The 20,948-nt window shown below is 30.3% G+C and overlaps 1 protein-coding gene across 2 annotated transcripts in view; it reads right to left on the reverse strand.

The window, feature by feature from the left end:
• LOC119081745 overlaps window positions 1–16,216 on the reverse strand; it is a 67,441-nt gene extending 51,225 nt beyond the window's left edge. For both annotated transcript variants that reach the window (XM_037190917.1, XM_037190916.1), the window contains exon 1: window positions 15,791–16,216. The gene's annotated coding sequence lies outside the window, so the exon portion shown is untranslated. The remainder of the gene's footprint in view (window positions 1–15,790) is intronic.
• Window positions 16,217–20,948: the final 4,732 nt, after the last annotated feature.

Below are 20,948 nucleotides of genomic sequence, written 5' to 3' on the forward strand. Positions count from 1 at the left end.
TTGGTATTAAATGAATTGTGGTGTATATATCACAAAAGAAAAATCTTTTCGATAATATTGTGAATTGGAGTTCTCTTAAACTGCGCTCGTTAAACCATTTTAAATGAAACCACATCATATGAAAATATGTTGTGTATATGCAAGAGTATAGTCAGCTCTGTACCGAGTTGCATAAAATTGCACTCATATGTTTCGTTTCAGCAACACACTAGTCTATCGAGAAAAATAAAATAAAATGCATTTTGTGATGATATGTACAACTGATATACACAAGTAAGTATACATCGAAAGAAAGGTAATATCAGAAGTACGTACTACGTACATACAAAATGCATGTGTGTTCTATAAAAAAGCATATATATATAAAATGCAATATTGGTTTCATGAAAAACTGATCAAAAAGCTTGACTTTGAATTTAAAAAGAAACTAAAGAAAAAAAATAAATTTATTTACATTGAAACTGGTTTATCCAAGAGCTGAACGTATTTTATCTTTGCCACTAAAAGAATAACACGGTGGCGCGACAGAATGTTATGTGTTGGCTGGGTCTTAAAGGTAAAACCGTTTCATGTATTTGTAGATGGCAGTTGGGTTTTATGTCTTATCGTACCTGTGACCATATTGTGGTTACTTTTGTGTATGCATTTTATTTTCCATGAAACTTTTTTTTTTATTTCGCATTGAGTCCAGAGTACCACAAGTCATTGTTCTGTCTATTTTCACGAAGTACTTGAATTTGTATTTAATTAATGGGGAAAACATGTTCTTCAGGTTAAAGTTTATTGGTTCAATAGTCCATGTTATACAACTTTTGATAAGTTGGACGCTCTTATATTAAACCAAAATTTGAAGAAGTAAATTACTTTCTTATTGTTCTCGTAAGATCTAGCTCCTATAGAAATGGCAATACAAATGGCGCGATACGTCATACAAATTTAATCTGTTCCTTCTTTCGTTTTTAATTTATTCTTGTGTTTGCCACATGATCATGACTTCTTTAGTTTTAACAAACATTTTTCTATTATAATAGTATACTAGGCCGAGCTCATCTCTTAGTATTGACGTCGATGTCGATAACAGATTGTAAGTCTCGCCTAAAGTAATATTTCCTAATCAGCGAAATATATTCCTTTCCAAATGTCATTGCAATGCAACTGACTCAAAATCAAAAAAACATTTATTTCTAAGAAAAATGAAAGTTTTCAAATAATGTATGTATGATGATGCCTCACAAGATCTTACATAATACGCCTCATAACCACACACCTCAAAATTTACTGATTAAAACAATTGCCAACTCCTGCTAACCGAAACAATAATCATAAACAATAGGCATGTACATATCACCAGAGTACACAACAATAAATTACCATGAAAACGTTCCCTTTCTCTTATTAAATCTTTATCAATATCAATAGACGAATAAATAATTCATTCAATCGAATAAAACTCACTTAATTTTCTCCATATTGCCATATTGCGCTCTCGTGTCCCATTTCTATTAACCGAATTTATAATCTGTGACTGAAAAACTAAAGTACACCACAGTATTGTACAGTACGGATATATATCCATTAGTTGTATGAAATAATCATTTTTCTACCTCCACAAACTCAGCCGGGACTTTTATGACTGCCTGTAGCAATTGTTTTATCGTACCAGTATTTTACTAAACCTTTCAGAAATACCGTGGTCTTATGAAGTAAAATTAATGCAAATGAAGTACAAGATTTTTTATCAAAAAAAGTGAAAAATTTGATGATTTCACGATGTCTGAATAACATACAAAGCCATAAAAATTGAAAATGTACATGATGGTACCTCAACAGAGGTATCAGTTTTAAATGCTTTCATTTCGGTTTTCTTGAACCTTTTCGTTATTGCATTCATAAATTCATCATGACAAATAAACGAGCCGTGCAATATATGCAGCTAATCAACTGTGACATTTAATAGAAAATAAAATTTTATTTTAATGAGGTTTAGGGAGTGATTTTTGAGGTTTTCCATACACTCATTGATCAGCGATAGTATTATTGTTTTATGCCATGGATGGATGGATGTGTAATTACTTTTTAGTTGAATGCTGAAGAACAACAATACTGGGAAGGGTCAATTATGATCTCCACATTCTGCGATGAGAAAGTATTCAGCGAATGATGTCACACGTTTCTATAATGCCTCAGCGCGGTGAGAACCAATCATCTTTCAAAATTGATAAATTTTAATTTTATTTCGTGTGCCATATTAATTTATTACGTGAACATTATTCACTGAGTGATTTTCGTCAAGTTTGGGCAAAAAATAATATTTAATTATACTCCACAAGATGATGAAGGATTTCAATTAATTTGCACGAGTATAGCCGCATAACGATCTTAAATACAAGTCATCATCCGATGGTAGGGGTAATTTCGTTAGCAGATGATGAGATTGAAAATTTAACGTCGTCTAAAAATATATTAAAAGACTTTTCGGTGTATAATAATCCGAGCACCTTATCGTTGAGGTAAAAAATTGATTAAAGTTTGGCAGAACACCTCTTTCTAAGAGGATGCATTAAATATAATCAAATTTTAGCAGATATTCTACCTACCCATCAAACTGAAGACATCTTAAAAAAAAGACAAAATGCAGCTATCATCAATTATAAAATTCATAAAACCGCTTATGTAATTCTATCAGCCAGCGTCGTGTTTTTGTTTATCTCGTGGAAAAAAAACGGCAAATTTCAATGCCAAAATCAAAATTAAGGAAAAGAAACTCGTTTTTTTATTGTGTTTGAAATTAAATAGTTTCAGTTAAAGATTTTAAAGTTATGTCATCGTATCATCTTTAATGTTATTTTGACGACTGAATGATCGTTCTCCGATCTGTCTCGACGTTAAGTATATTTTGTTTCTTTTTATAAAATTTTTTAAATTTATTTATTTTCGCTTTGTGTGTTTTTTTTTTCCTGTTCGAATTAAATCAAAACAAAATCCACTTCGCTTGAAATATTTAGTTGAAACTAAAAGTCTGATGATATCACTTTTGGAATGAAAAAAAAAAAAAAAACAGAAACAACAACAACGAAACAAAAACATATTTTATGCGAAGAAACTCTTGGAATACCTAAGAATGTTTTAATCTTCTTCTTCCTCTGCTAAGGTCCACAGAAGATACCATTCTTTTAATAATAAAAAAAATATTATATTGCATGTTTTGTGATATTCGGTTGTCTTAATTCCATTTCAAAAGCATTTATTTGAAGCAGACAGAAAAAAATGAATTAAAATTATATGTTTTGTGCAGCCAAAAGGGGCATGGAGCTTTGTGATACGTTTGTTTTATACGTTACAACGTAATTAAATTCTTCCATTCTTAATATTGGCCTCTTACAATAAAATAAAAAAAATTCGTTGGTTTCCATTGTTTATTTTCGTTTCTCGTTTGTATGGTAAATAAGTGATTTTTTTAATAAAATTACAATTATAAGATTGCGAGGCCCCAAAATTATTAACGAAAACAGATAGAGAACAAAACGTTGCTATATTCACAAGACCATATATTCTTTGGCTAAATTTAAACGTTTCCAAAACTGTTTTTCTTTTTAAATATTAAATTAAGGGGCGAGGTAAATAACTGTCAAAACGATACATTTCGTTAGTTAGATTATACTTTTTCTCTCTAAAATGTAACGTATAATTTTTTGTTAAATCATTTTCGGTTCGCGCTATCTTTCGCCATAAATAAATCGTTGGAATTTTCAATTTTCTAACTTTTTCGTATCATGCATATACAATACATACTATACATTCCATATCATGTGTTCATTTCGATAAAACTGTATTCGAATTATTATATGGCCGACTTAAATTAGCCATCTAAGCGCTACGACCTTGTTCATAAATTGGCTAATTAGACGGGCAAAGCACATTTTAAAAGGTAATTATTTCTTTATAGAGAAATATTGAATGAATAAAAAAGTATTTTTGAGAAACTGACATCAAAATTATCACACCTCAAGGCAATTAATCAATAACGAATTATGTAAAGGAATATAAGATTAAACCATCTAGACAACCAGATAACAATTGAATTAATATTTATTTTATTTAAATTTTTAAATATTATTGTGCTTATTCAGAGCGTTGGCTTGTGTGTGTTTTTTATTTAAATATAAATAATGGAAGTTGTTTGTTGTAAGCACATGTTTTTAAAACACCGATATTTTTTAGACAATCAGAAGAAATTTATGTAAATAATATTAATACGGCATTGAAGTCAAAGATCATGTTTGTTAAATTGAAAAAAATGCTTCACTCACTTTATTTGTGTGTGAAATTTTATCGTATAATGATCACAACGGTCTGAATATAATATCAATTGCAGAGATCGTTAATCAAAGTTAAAAGGAAAACATTATCTCGATCTAGCTGGAAGAATGAGCACCTTGTCGGTTTATTGGCTAAACAAACACCATCAGAAAACTCTCAGACAAAACCAAACAGACGGCCATCATCTGTTATCGATAAAGGATGTAGAAATAAACGACAATCTCTGACTAATTCGGTATTTAATAGCAAAAAAAACATGTTCAAAAAATGAAGTAAAAGATTAGTAGTTAAGAAAAAAAACTTATACTAAATGAAGTAATAGATCCGATAGAAAAACGTTTGATACGCTTGCCGTCTGTGAAACGATAACGGTGGATATTTTATAACTTAATGCAGGGCCTATTTTCCAGATTAGAAAATCTTGTCAAATCTCCAAATTCACGAATCGAGAACTTTTGGAGTGAGCGACTTCGGAGTAAAATGAATGTCGCAATGACCAAGAAATAACTTTTGAAAATCATAAGTAGAGCGAAATGATTTTTCGCAGCTACATCGTGTCGTAACCGTGGTTTAAGTATATAAAATTCAGCACTTTACTGTGATCCTCAGACTGATGGGTAATTACAATAAAATACAAACGATTAAAACGAGAAATTCGCATAATGTACATTTAACGAAAATTGTCCCCAGTTTCGTGGAAATTATGTCAAACGATAAAAACAAACATTTAATAAAAGCAGAGAATATAAGGTCATCGAGTTTATGACTACCACCATACCAAATGTTCTAGCTGCAACAGAGATCACTTTTCCATTCAAATGACTGCATTCACGCCATATTTCTTCGAAAAAATACTCTCGTCATTTAGTCACAACATATTCAGCCAACAATAACCTTTTTTGCATAAATATTTTTTTTGCTAGAAAAAATAAAAATAAACAAAAGTCGTATCTGCATAAAAAAAAACGAAAATAAAAAATAAAAATAAACGTTCACACTACACGGCACAAACGAAGATGAAACCTTGAAAAAGGAGACTTCTTAGAAATAAATTTTCATTAACAAAACAATAGATTGTCTACTGTGCTTCACTATAGAGAGATCTGATGAATTTATACATAACGAAATGATGGGTCGGTTTTTTTACTTTTGTTTATATTATTGCAGACATGTTATAAGTTGAAGTTCAAGATTAAAGATCATAGGAAAAAAAACGTCGAAATAAAAAAAAAACGAAACTTTACAATTATACGAAATAAAGAAATTTACCGAACGTTTATCCATTGTACCGTTGAGGAAATTGTTTTGTGTTTGACATGGAAAAGAAAAAGAAAATGACTGTTCGGAAAAGTTTTGACAAGTTTGAGATGGACGATAGATCGTTAGATTGCTTAGTATCTAATTCGTCTATATCATACCTACCAATAGCGCGGACTTAAAAGATTGGAGATCTGATCAGAAGGAAATACGTACAATAATCAAAGATCACGTACACGTACTTTATGGTCTAATTGTAATTAAGTCAGACATCTCATTCATCGATATAAATTTGTAATTTATTCATTTCAACATTATGTTATGTAATGAAATTGCTGTTTTCATTTAATTACATTCAGACTATTTGAAAGCCATCACTAATATATTCAAATATAGCAAATCGATAAACATCTGTAATAATTAGAATTATTAAAAAAAACATGCACAGACGAACGAACAAATTTCACGTTTGCTTAATGATTAATTCGTTCAATATCTTCTTCAAGTCATTTTGATGCTGTATTTGGATTGATTTCATCAATATTTATTTATACAATGTTAACGAACTAAAGCAAACATGATTTCTCTATCCTTAAAGGAAAGATAAATTATGCAATTTGGCTAGCTATAGCACTACCAATGCCTAAAAATTATGATGTTGCTGTAAATATCGTATTAGGACATCTACTTATGCATGTACCACCAACAAGACTGACAACAAGACTCAAGAATATATTTTTTTTAAATGCGTTAGCCATCGGTAATCACTAAAACAAAAAATCCAAACATCCAAACCACCAAGGATATAAAATAATAAGAAAATAAAAATGCAGAAAAGCGAAAAGCATTTGTTGCAGCTAGAAAAGAATATTAAAAAAACGACTTGATTGCGAGGGTGGATTTTAATTATGGTTATGCATCGTAAGAACGTTGTAAAACCGAGAAGAAAATCTAAAAGTAAAAAAAAAGTTAATGCAAAAAACATAGTCGCGTACAAATTTATTGCAAGTGCATGTAACGCTAAGTTTAAAAATAGACTTTAAAGCTCAAATTTAAGAATATGAAATAAAACAAAATAAAAAACTTGAATATGTTCTATAAATAGCCATGGCTTGTGGGTATACTCGAATAGAGAATCTGCTATACAGATGATGAAGATGGTATTTACTGTTTGGTTTAAGTTATGTATACGATTTGTTGGCAAAGGAATAGTCGAACAAGTTTTGTAATTTTCTTGATAATCAACGAATTAAGCAACAGAATTCAAGTGTTTTTTTTTTTTGTTATGCTGTTTTACTGGTTGCTGTCTTGCGTTAAAAGCCTTTAGCTCTAAGGTTTGTATAACTAAGCAGTGGCAGTTCTTTTAGGTTTACTATATGAAAGATAAAGATAATGGTTTTTGGAATATAAATTAATTTGAAATTTGTGTGATAGTAATCGTTCGCCAATTACTAACTGTTATGTCATCTGTTATCGAAAACAATAAAAAGAAACGGGGGTGTTCGAATACCGTCAATTGGGATGAATAGAAACTATCAGGCGATACTACTGTTTCGTATATGGTTGTTAATGAATAATTCATGCCGTAAGTGCTCTGTCTCCCTTTTTTGAATTTTCACCGGGCTTACGGCGTCAACAAGTACATTTTGTACCAAATGTCTGAAACAATCAGATCTGATGATGTTGATGATGATTTGTTCTCATGAAATATGCACAAAAATCGCCTAATCATGTAAAACACAGTATGTCCGTGGTTCCAAATTTTTATTTTGACGAGTGGAAATACCGCCTTCTACTTCGGGTCAGGCTATAACGTACCCACTCGTCAAATTATGATACCCCTGTCGTCTGAAAAAGGTTAAATTAAAAGGTATCGTGGTATAATCATAAAATCTGCTAATTCTTTAATTATCATCTAACAATTGATTCAAAATATTGTACTTCACTTGTTAGAACATTAATTTTACAATGAAACTACATAAAACTTAAATCATCGATTATTTTTGTCGTTGCTGTCAATAACATATGATACGTCTTTTCATTGACTTCTATTGATATTCGAAAAAAATTGAAATAATTGTCCTAGAAAATATTTTATTGCAAAAATAATTGAGATCTATCGAGAAAATATCTTTCCGGAGATTTATAATATCACATGCTAATTATGCAAGTACAGCTATCTAAATCTCATCATTATTTCGAACGTTCGAACATCAAACGTAGAATATATTTAATTAGATATTTCCAAGAACGAAATGTGCATTGTTCTTAGTTCAATTAGAAACCCATTAAAGTTCTATCAAGACGATTCACAGACTCTCTTGACTGGATGCAGAACATCCATAAAATATGCAAATTTCATAAATATTATCTAATTTACTACAATACCGTACGATAAATTATCTCTGACATGTCAAATAACTGATAAATTCAAAAAAGTACGTATTTTCATGTACATTTATACGTTTCCAGCGTTTGAAAGATTTTCTTCAACAAAAAGTACGCCTATTATCTGTTTACTTGTGTACTTGAACATCAAATTTTTTTTACAAAATAAAAAAAAAAAAATTAAGATGCAAGTACGTAGAATGTTAGTTGTAATACGGAAAAACGCCTTGCACGATGATCTACCCAATTTACATATTTTATTTTCTTTATACTCCTCTAGTTATAGATACGGATAGACAGAAAAACCGATATTATGATGGGATAAAGAAATTCTCACACAGATCTTTTTGTTGTTGTCTGTTTCGTTGTTTTTTTTTTTAATTTTTCATTTTTTATAATTAAAATGGCCTTTAGGTAAATTTATCCGATAGCACATATATTCAATGTTTGAAATTAAACATGGCATGGCTTTGAAAACGGATAATCGGTGTTATGTGTAGGTAAACAAAACCATATTCTTAAGTTGAGAAAAATTTATCGAAGCCATGATCTTATAAAAGAAAGGGCAATCTTGTTGAGTGTCGGAGGTGTTGTTGTGCGAAGTAACATAAAAAATAGCAGAAATTACCTATGTAATTTGGATAATTTTATAGAACCAACGACCATGTGTACAACTTAGAAAAAATTGTATAATTTGAAAAACGTGATGAATTTTTTCGGACTTAATAAATTGGCAAATTTGGTATTCAGGAAATTGCATTCAAAATCAAACAAAGATTCTAATAAAGTGTTTGCTTTGGCTATCTATACTTTGAAATTCTTATAGTAATCAAATTTAATCAAATTGGTCAACAGATGATGAATTTGAATATGAGGAACACTGGCAGATTGTAGCTGCTCCAAATATTTTGATAAGAAAATTGTCTGACCTGAGAGTTTCGCAGATACATAACTGATTTGCACAAATGATATCGTATTCCTTCCTACACCAATCAGCGTCGCAAAACTTCGAGCTTACATTGAAGTTGACTATTTGCTTGTCCTATTTTTCTTTAGGTAAATTGGGCAAACTTTCGTCACAGAATGCATTTTTGAAACCGTTTTGCAATTGATGATCAATGATCACGTCAACGATCCGATTAATCACATCTCAAAAATCGACTCTGAACATTATGATCATATGTTTCAGTGAATAAAAAATGAACTCTAGAAATATTTACCCAGCTATGTTGTGTTCTTGTAATACCTTCCACAAAATCGTGATTTAAGCTTATAACCTACTTAAGGCCGAACGTCTAATATAATGTGAAATGATGACAGTAAATATCATAAAAATTATTAGAATCATATCTTTTCTCAACTAACAATGAAATTCGTCTGACAACGATGAGCAAACTCATCTTTTATGCCTGCAACAATTCAACAAACCCAAAAATGGATTGAATTTGAAAAAGATTTTGATAAAAAAGAGTTAAAAGTCAGTGAATCTATGCCATTAGAAGTTTACGGGTTAAAAAAGCAAGTCAGAGATGATTACAATTGATATCGTCTCTCTTTTTTTTTTCTCAGACAACATCTTTCTCTATTTCTATTATGCTCGTAACGACGTTAAGCGTTCCAAGTTCCAATTTCAACGAGTATAAAAAAATATTCTCGACATTTTATTTCTACAGACTCATGTTGCAACGAAAATCTGGTTATTATGATCGTCATTGTGCTATTGAGCAAATAAAAATTGTTTATTCTTCAACTTCAAACCGTCTATGCGATCAAAAGAGTGTAATTATCCATCTTTTTATTTGAACTGTGCATGATATAATTATTTTGTAGAGTATACCAGACTGAACACCTTAATTTTTTTACTATTTGAATTAAAACTTCTACTTTCTATAATTTTTTGTTTGAATAAAAACAAATTCGTCATATGGTACCACTCACTTTAGCTATGTTATTATAACGCAATTATAGATGCTTTTGTTGTTCGTTAATAGTTTTATGTTGTTTTTTTTCTGGCATGATACGCTGTTATATCACTTACACTTGAATGGTAAATTAAAGTTCGGGTGTGACGTCCTAAATAACATTTTGAAAGAAATTAAGATCGCTTTGCTTTATGAAATTGCATGTTTCGACACAGTGAACAGATGCACCTTAAAATTTGTTAAAGATAATTTTCAGTGAAATAGACTTAAAAAATTACAGAAAAACCATTACAATATTTTAGAAGCGTCTGTTAGCAACATCAACGACAAAACTGAACGGGAAATGTGGTTTTATTTACCGAAAAATGTATGTTAACACGGATGAAGTAACAGATTTGTTATTAAATATTAATATACTTCAAATACACTCAACGCTTAAAAAAAGTAAAAAAAAATCAAAATTTTTATGTCATTGATTGCATTGCCGATACGTGAGTTCAAATATATATGAACATGTTTCTTTGGAATCCACATGCAACTCATTGTTTTAGAAACGGCTAAATCATCTGTTAGCGACATTTACGACAAAACTGAGAGATAGCCTGACGAGTTGTCAAAATAAAAATTTAGAACCTGAGGTTCCGAACCTCGCATGTACAGCGCTTTACGTGCTTATCTTCGGTAAATCCGATAAATTGCATTTACCGACCAGAAGCACGTGAAGTGGTTTTATATAGTAAATTCTATGTTAACAAGAATGAAGTAACAGATTTTTTAATCGAATATTACGAGATACTCGAGAAGTAACGAATTTAATAATTTTCTTCGTTATACGTCTGCCACTTCTGAAAATTTTATCTAAATCTGTTTCCGAGCCTGTAATGTGAATAAGGTAGATACTTTTCGAGCTCACTTATTTTCAAATGCTGGTCGAGGGTTCCTCAACATGTACCGAGTGTTAGAAATATTTGGTTAACGTTATTATTGAAATTATCTAAAAAGAAGTACGAAATCAATGGTGTAGAGACGGCTTTTCACGTGTTGTGGACAACTATGATGATATGTGATACAAAATCTTCTACTTGATTTGTTATACAAAAATTGTTTTTGTATAAGAGGGCACTGGTCGGATGACTAGCCGTTTCTAAAAGAAGACAAAGATAAATTAACTCTGAATAGTTCAACAATTCTTTTTTCAAAAATCGAAAAATTTTTGGCTAAAGCTAATTTACGATTCGCCAAAATAAGATTATTGAATAAAATATTGGAACTTTCAACTGAGCAATTAACAAAATTTTTATGATGTCCAAATAAGGCAGAGCCGAAAACATTCTAAATAATTTGATGAAAGGCGTGTGTATTGTTACTACGTCTATTTATTCAAAAAAGACTGAGAAGAAAAAAAAATCGTGCCATATCAAGTTGCGTGAAAGTATTCCAAATCCTCACAACAAAAAAAGCCTATCAACTACTTCCTAGTTCATTTTTTATCATCATTTTAATTAAATGATCATCAAATTTCAATATTTTTTAGTAAAAAATCGAACGTACACATTTTGTTCAGTTGTTATAGCTACACAGAAAAACATGAACAGATACATGCTTCAAGCAAACAATATAAAATTGTTATAAAGGTACCGTTTTATCAACAAAATATTATCCAAAACCAACAAATAAAGAATTTATAAGTAAACATCACGCATCATGATCATACTATTATAATAACAAGAGACGTCATTCATTTAAGATTGGAAAAAAAATTGTTTTAAATTTTCTATGGCGCACTTTTTTAACCAGAGGGGCCAGAGAAGAAGAATATCATTGACATTGATGACTTAATAACCACCAGTGTCAAAACAAAAATTTAAAAAACTTGTTCTTCTCAAATTAAATTTTAAAATAATTTTTGTTATATGACTTGTGAGTCGGGTATAAAATTTAATTTTTTTCTCTCCTTACCTATAACAATTACTTATACCACTCTGATACATATACGTCTGATCAAAATATACAAATGAATTATTTTCATTGTCATTTGATATTGTATGTGATATTTAATTCAAAGTGCGGTAAACTTATGGTTTAACGTTTGTAAACGAAGAATGACTTAAGTATCGCAATCCCGTTCAATTCATCATCTAAATGTAGGACAATTAATATTTTATTGACACATTGGAATGATATTCAATTTGTGGGTTTTTACTGAAACTAATATATGGTTTCTATAGGTAAAATACACCTTGGATTAACATCATATAAATGTACGCAAAACAATTGTATTTGTACGACTGAATCAAACTAACCTTAGGTGTAATCTTATCGAGATCTTTTTTTTATCGCATTCGGTATTCGCTCTAAAGTGAAAGTCTCACCGTTAAATAATAATGCTTTTTTATCGACTCAGAGATATAAGAACAAATACAAAAACGAACAATTGATTTCTAAGTAAAATTTAATGTGTGAAGGTCGTTTCATTTATTTCTAATCTGAAATTGATTAAGCAATTTTAAAGTTTGAAAAAAAACACAGTTTTTTCGGTGTTAATGAAACAAGACATTTTACGAGAAATAATAATAATAATGCTTCAATGTGAAAGTAAGCTTTTTATTTTGTTTTTTTTTTTCAGATTTGATTCACTTTCATGTTCAAAGTGTGAAACACATTCAAGAAATTGTTGTAAACATTTCTCGTTTTGTAGCAAAATACTATCGTGTTTTGCAGCAAAATATATATATTTTACGTGTTGCATAATAGAAGATTAAAAATTTCTTTCAGGAAGCTCTGCAATGAGAACGAGTAGTTTTGTTAGCTTTTTAGAATCACCGGACGTATTGCGATTTGATAATTGAGTCCGCTACTTCTTTGTTTAAAAACAATCGACTCATGTCCGATACAAAATCTTTTACCTCATTTGTTTTAACATTAATTTTTCTATATAAAACCGAACAACATCTATTTCTATCGCTCATTTTTATCTTTGCTGTCGACAACAGATGATTATACGTTTCTCAGAAAATGCTTTTCCCAGCTCCAGTTTCTACAAAAAGAAGCAAAATTGGTATGAATTCATGACGAATGAATTGATGTCATGCTATCCTCATATTATGCGCATCACATCATCTTATTGCTATTTTAAATACTCAGAACGGCATTTCTTATAGCTGATTACCTCACTTACTAATCAACCGTGTCTCTAACCTTTGACAGACGGTAAGTATATACAATACCAGTATAGTCACAGAATCTTACTTATTTTTTTCTAATTATTTTCAACCAATCTCCAATCTGGATCATTTAGTTCAGGCTTACTTGCACCTGATCTTGACCTGACGCGGCTAACCCGAAAAGATGCTGTATTTCAAATTACCACGAATTTGATCGGAAATCAACATTCTCGAAATGAAGAAATTTTTATATTAGATTCTTTGGAGTGAACTTAAGTATGAACTGATCTGGTCAGGCGAATTCATAATAAGTCCAAGTTCTTTTTTCCACCAGATTGAAACAAAATCCTTTACATCTTTAATTTTAACATATTTTTGGTATATAAGCTCAGATTTATAATTGCTGCCAGTAACAGAAGGCACGATCTTCTTCAAGGGAATTTAAACTGTCTAAGTCTTTATTGTGATTGTAAGCGCCAAATTTCGTGCTATAGAACCCCAACTCAACCTCGAATATTGAACCAACACCGAATTCACTTTTCGGCTATTTATAAAAATTAAAAGAAATCCGAGTGTGTAAATATAACTTTCCTTGCATGCAAAATCAATCCGATTTGTATGACGAGTTGACGATGTATCGTATATACATCTTCCACAGAATGAGTAATAAAATATCATATCTCAGCTGAAACAATGCCGGAATACCTATAAATATATCGCGATGTGTGACCTCCAAATTATAAATACAGTTTTAACAAATTTGGCATTCGATGACAAACTCAATCATAATAAAACTTGTTAAACAAAATGATGTCGTCTGGTTACGTGTAAACATACGTACAACACTAAGATATAATACGTATGCTAAATGTATATGATCTCTCTCTGTACGTATTCATTTCATTTGAATTTATCGATATGGAAAAAAGAAATGAATCCGGCATCATTGAGTTCATTGTTTATGAAATAATATTTGTATTTTAATACTCATTCTCAGTCAGGAAATAGTTTTTTTTGCTGTTGTTTTTTTTCGATTATAAAGTTCATTGTATTTTGATTGTGTTGTGTCGTTCACCCCTTCGCAATCAAATCAACCCTCAGAAAATACATTCTTTTCTAAAAAAAAAAAACCATCTGGTCAATTAATGTTTCAGTGAAATATATTTATTTCCAGCAAAATCGAAATCTTTTTTTAGTTTCCACTGAACTAAGCGGATTTTCAATACGACCATGAAAGCTGAAACTACCCTTATATGTTATTTTATGTGAATCGATACACTGAAATATAAAAATACGCATATTGTCTACGTTACACATTACATTGATAAATTTTCATATTCACCCAGGGTTAGAATAACATAGTCAATTCTTAGTATTCGAATTCACTTAATGATGTTGCATACAAGAGTTGACATGACATACCTATTCTTCATTCGCGATGCATTATTATACTAAAAATTGAATTAAAAACAGCCAACTATCTGTTATCGACAACGACCGAAAAATGTGATCAATTATCTTATGTAAAGGAAAAAAAGGGAAGTAATAGATTTTGCATTCATCAAAACGTATCATATTCTGTAAATGAGGGAAGTGATAGACTTAATGTTTAATGGTTATACATCAAACGTTTGCAGTATCTGACTTTATCATCACTTTTTGTTAACCTGTCAAATACGGACGGCGATTAACCTGTAACGTTTAGCTTTTTAGTGTTTTGTGAACTGCGAATTGTGAGTAGTAAATTGAATTGAACTACATCTGTTATCAATAACGTGTTAATCAACCGATTAAAAATACTTAATTGATGGATGGAAGTAATAGACCTGATCATATGCTTGCAAACATAAAAAGTTTTTGAGATGAAGTATCATCTGTTATCGACAAAAAAGATACTAATGAACGATGAGCTCAAGCTTGGGTTCATATTGCAAAACTAGAGTAGAGAAGTGCAAGATATCATAACATATCTAACACTAAACAATACGTTATACAAAAGAAGTAACAGATTTCATCGTAATGTGGCGATACGCTTGCCTTGCATTAAATATTAAAACTCTAAGAGTATAGCAATTTAATTACTTTATAGTAACGACACATAACTGTCCTTTCATGTCTACGTTCTCATCAAAGTCGTATTTCCTGATAACTGTGAAATGAGTCATAAGCAATCAACTTTTTACCAAATAGAAAAATTTATTGCATTGAGAATACGATTTTTATGTCACCTTTACCATGTATGCTTAAACCCATGCTCAAGTAACTAAATAATTTATTTCTTTTATGAACAAACAAAAAACTTTTCTTCTACCGGAAGTACAACAACATAAAATGCAGTCTGAATGTGAATTGTGTTATTAACACTCAACCCAACCAAACAAGAGTTTATTTCATTATCCATTAATGGTTCTTGAAACCGAATCCATGCAACTGTAGAATATTTTATTCTGTGTGTTAATTAAAAATCAAGAAATTTTTGTCATTAACATTCATAACATCAGTCTAATGTAACTAACTGTTATTTACCACGTTTATATCGACAAATTAACAATTAAATTTGTAAAAAAAAATAATTAATTGCTTCGTTGCTTGGTAACAATCGCGCGAGTTTAACGCACCCGGCATAACTAATATATTACAACTGTGTCCAGGTGGTTAGGTATAACAAATCAAATGAATTTCTGTGATGTATCAATTAAACTTATAAAAGTGTTTGTTTTAATAGAAAACAAAACTTACCGTGTGCAATCGGTTGTATTTATATCGGTAATCCACTGGAGGTTTTGTCTCAAGTGTAGAACAATAAACAAATCTCACTTTTGCACAGACTACGATGACGTTTCAGTTAAACTTTGATTGAAATAACAAATAAATTCTTGAATTCTCACTTGCAATTGAATATTTTTATTTTTATCGTTACGCTAACCCACGCACCGAATATATTTATTGAGTCAATGAATGCAGACAGTGATTAAAATGCAAAATTATTAACGACCAAATAACACAATTTACTTAATATTATGAAATATTCTCTAACTTTTATTCGTTTGTTTTTCTTTATTAATATTGAATTATTAATAGTCCATTTGCGATCAAGAATTCAGCCAAAGACCTTTTCAATCGAGCTGTGTAACGTTTCAGATACAAAACTTGACTGACTACTCGCGGTCGCGAACTCAACTGGTTTGCCTGTTGTACGACAAAAGTTTAATGGAGAAAAAAAAAAATTCTGTTCGTATAAACAACACTCAACACACAACCATCGTCATCGCTTTATGCATATATGTAAGTTTAGATTAAAGCTAAAAATTACATGATGAGCGGTAACGGCTCAGCAGATATTTATACCTGACTTTGAGTTAGTGTTGTATAGGTGCTATTATATACGATGATGTTGGTTCATGCTGCTGATGCTGAGTACCATCGTCGTATTTTAAAAATAAATTCGCAACAATGACCCAAGTAAAAACGCCTAAAAATCTGTATAATCGAAAGAAAGGAAAGAAGTTACAATTTTCGCGTGTGGTGTAAGTTGCGTATGTTTGTATATTTATATGTAAATATTTAATACCTTAGTCATACTCTTTTATTTTTATTGATCTTTCTTGAATATTTTGGTTCTTTTTTTGCTTGCTAATTAATTCCTAACTGAAAAGTAGGTAATACTCTTATTGACGGCGGTAAGAGTGTTTTACTTTTGAGCTAATGTTTGCTTAACTCAAAGTGAGCACATATAATTCGCAAGCGTTTATGCATAATGGTTGTTGACAAAAAATATGTAAATTAAAGATTTTCAGAACCTCAATTTAGGTCAGTGTTCTTGATTGGATTGTGAATGTACTATCTCACGATCTATGTCGAGATAGTACGTATACTACATTGTAGTTTACTTAGAAAGTGCACTCGCGACATCAACTTTAAAACTACAAATGATACAACTATCTTCAAACAGGTTTAAAGGTTCCGCAATTTGAACTATCTGATATCGAATGTTATGACAAAAATAAGTAATTAGATTTAGCTGATGCGATCCTATTATAACAAAATATTTGTGTCAACAAATGAGGAAAAGGAGAACTACCAGGTATGTCTACATAGAACAAAAGAAGTACAAGATTTTGCATGAATTTCTTGCTTGTAGTAAATGCTAGATGAAGTAGGTCAGACCCGGTGATCAAATTAGTGATCGTATGTGAAAGGATAACTAACAGGGTTGTGATGTCCAAATATTAAAATAAAAGAAGTAGAAGATGTAGCATCGATTTCTTGCTTAGAGCAAATGCTAGATAAAGTAGCTCAGACCTGGTGATTAAATTGGTGATTGTATGTAACAGGATAACTATCACAAATTTGAACAAAAGAAGTACAAGATTTGGCATCAATTTTTTGCTTAGAGCAAATGCCAAATGAAGTAGCTCAGACTCGGTATTTAGTTAACTAAATGATGATCTTGTGTAAAAGAATAACTACCATGGGTTGGATATCTATATCTATATTCGTTGGTCTTATAAAAAAGCCCACAAGAACAGGCTGAAGGGTCAAAAATCGTTCGTCTGTATGAGTAATTAATATCATTGAAGTAGGGAAAAACCAAAAATTCTGCCACTAGTCAAAGTATGACTATAGTATATTGGAATTGCCGTTGTATAAATTGAATATAAAATATTATAAACTTAGTTGCAGTTCTTTCTGTACGTAAAACAACTGACCTAAACCGCACAGTCGATTCAACAAATGACGCATAATTCCACGTAAAGTTTCACTTTATTTTATTTATAAATATAAATCTCCAATAAATTTATATTTCACTTTTATTTCGTTTTCAATGCAAATCAATCAAATTTTTCGTTTTCTTTCAATTATTGCCGTTATAGTTTTTATAATTGAATGGAAATTATTGTTCTCGTCTGTGAGCAAGGTACCTTCAAATAAAAAAATTAAATCAATTTCGAATTGCTATTACAATTCTTTCAATCGAAAACTGCGTGGGAACATGTTGGTCAAACTGAACGAAGAGATTCAATAAAGTCGTACAAATGATGCCAAAACTAAAGAGTCGCAAATATTCTTTTTCTTTATTTAAATAAAATGTGGGCCAAAATTAGTTTTGATTTAATTTCTCGTCGTTTTTTTATATCAATTAGCAGACATAACGGTTTTACATATATGAAAATTACGAGTTTTTAATGACATCAATCCATTTGAACGAGTATCATAATGACGAATTTAAAGCTGATTTTATTTAAGTCACATTTTTATTCTGTCGCTGAATGGAGTCGCAGGCAGAATTGAATATAAAGTTGAAGAATTTAACTTGATGACCTTTAGATAGTATATGTGGAAGGTATTGCATTTAATAATTACGGTATTCTTTGCATTTTGTTACAATTTGTATGCAAATTCGATATTTCATGATTCTTAATGTCTCAAATGTAGAAAAGTAGCGATTATGAAATCGGTTCTTGGTTTGATTAAACTATAGTCTAGGGATTGATTGAGATATAGAATCTTTTACTTCATTTTAAATCATCTGAGCTATGTTCATAGATCTTTGAAAAGCTTTCGTTATACCAAATATAAAATTGAGTTTATTATATCAGTCCACAGTTTAGATTCGTTAAAAATTACGGAAAGCAAAAGAAACTCGTTTATCAAAAAAAAACTACTTTCTTTTACTATAATAATGACACCACGTACGCAGCCTAAACAGTAGCATGTTTCTATTAATATCATCGCTTCTTAATGGTTGAGTTTAATTACAAAGTTTTACTTGTTTAAATTGATGTTAATATCCATGTTTTATCTGATAAAAAATATTAAAAAGTTAAAGTTCTACTTGAAAATACATTGCGTACATTAATACAATTGGTTGCATTTGTGTAAGATAATTACTAACCAGCAATGTCACCGATTTTGTTTTGTATTTAATTTAATACGACGTATACACAAGCCATACCACTTTTTTTTATAAATTTACGTTTATGCGAGTGGGTCGAAGCCAAGCATGAATGGTTATTGTCTAAACAATTTTATTATTATGCCACGGAACACACCTTCAATAAAAGAAAATTATTTTTGAAAATAAAAATAAAATTATAAATGAGATAATTCAGAATATCGAAACTTTCTATTTTCTTCGGAGCTGATTATTTGTTGTGTAGCATGTATAGCACCGAAATCAAGACGAATAGTTTTTAATAGTGAACGCAGCAAATGTTCTACGAGATGCAAAGTTCAGTTAAGTTTTGAAACTATAATCAAAATTTATATGGTTTTAACTGAAAGAGGTGCTAAAAAATCTTTTATTGAGTATGCAACATAAAATAAATTCTTTATGGCCCATTAGAGTCTTAGACAAACTGAATACAACCAGAAAGAAACTGAATTTTAAGCTTTCCCTTTCAAATAATACTGTTCAATCAAATGCAACTCTTCTTTTCAAATTCATATACCGTTAGGACGTAGGGTTCGACACAATTAAAGAAACCGCTAGTGATCTGTTATCGATATCTTCTTATATATAACAAAACGTATAATAAAACTAAGGAGTCCTAGGGTGTGTATCAAACACCAAGCGATACTTAAAAGAAAAGAAGTAGTAGATTTCCGTATGGCGAATCTTTATTTGTTCGTCATATATATAAAATTCTGTAATTCTGGTATCCTGGGAGGACAACAATTACAAATATCTAGAATTTCTAGAAAACGTGTAGACATTACTGTAAATCAAACGCAATCTTTCTAGAGATATTTTCTCTACTAATTTGTAAACCATTGTTGACTGATATTTTAGAAAAATGAGTGCGAACGACACCAATGTTCCAATAAGTAAATAAACAAAAAAAAATATTTTAACTATTTTCCACATCAGTCGTAGGCGGACATTACACACGAACAAGATATATAACTAAATTGTTACTTATATTTCTCGAGCTCGAGACTAGAATATTTGCCAAATGAGTCATAAAGTTGCTGGATTTTTTTTGTGTAAAACAATTTTTTATCCTCATTTACAATCAATGCAAACTTCTTTTTCGGTTGCAGGCAGGTTTTTTTCATCATCGCTTGTGGTCAACCTGAGAATTTAATTCAAAATTTATTCTCAAAAAAAAGATACGCAAATAAACGTTGGATGGAGAAAAAAAAACTTATTTTCCGTTAATTTCAATTAGGCATTCAGTTCAGAATTTGTTTGGATAATAAAAATGCTGTCTTTTGAATAATAAATTATAGGATTTGATTATGATAAAGGTTGTTTTTCATTGTTAATTGTTACATTGACGTTGAAGTTTTACCGAAACATCTACCTTCTTACCGAAGGTATTAACCATCAAATCAACTATTTTGTGTTGTGGTTGTTGTTGTTGTTAGAATAGTCTTATTATGAATTCCATTCGAAGATAGTTTTTCTTAGATTTATTATTATTATTGATTGATCGAATCATTCAAAATTGTATGTTGCCTGAATTTGAATTAGATAAGACCAGCACATTTAATGTTATAGTACCTTTCATGCAACTGTGGTCGCCAGTGCCCTAATCAAAGAGAACTGCAACGGTCAATGACTTTACTTTCAACGATTCAACGACCAGTCATCTACTGTCTGCAGAAAAGACAGCAATATGTAATGAACTCTGACTGGTTTTCTCTTATTGGATAATTTACACAGATGAAGTAATAGATTTAAGGATTTTGTTGAGATACACTTGCCGTTTCTGAAGGGTTCAAATTGACTATATTTATATTGTACAATACAAAGTATTATCAATATAGTCAATTTGAATGTATTTGAAAACTACAAGTAAAAAATTAAAGATTGTGTACCAAATAAGTTGAAACTTTTTAATCAAAAGATGTAATCGATTGTAATTATTATATCGCGGTAAGCTTGCCGTTT

This window comes from Bradysia coprophila, unplaced genomic scaffold (genome assembly GCF_014529535.1).
Source record: "Bradysia coprophila strain Holo2 unplaced genomic scaffold, BU_Bcop_v1 contig_358, whole genome shotgun sequence".
In the NCBI taxonomy this organism is placed as follows: Eukaryota; Metazoa; Arthropoda; class Insecta; order Diptera; family Sciaridae; genus Bradysia; species Bradysia coprophila.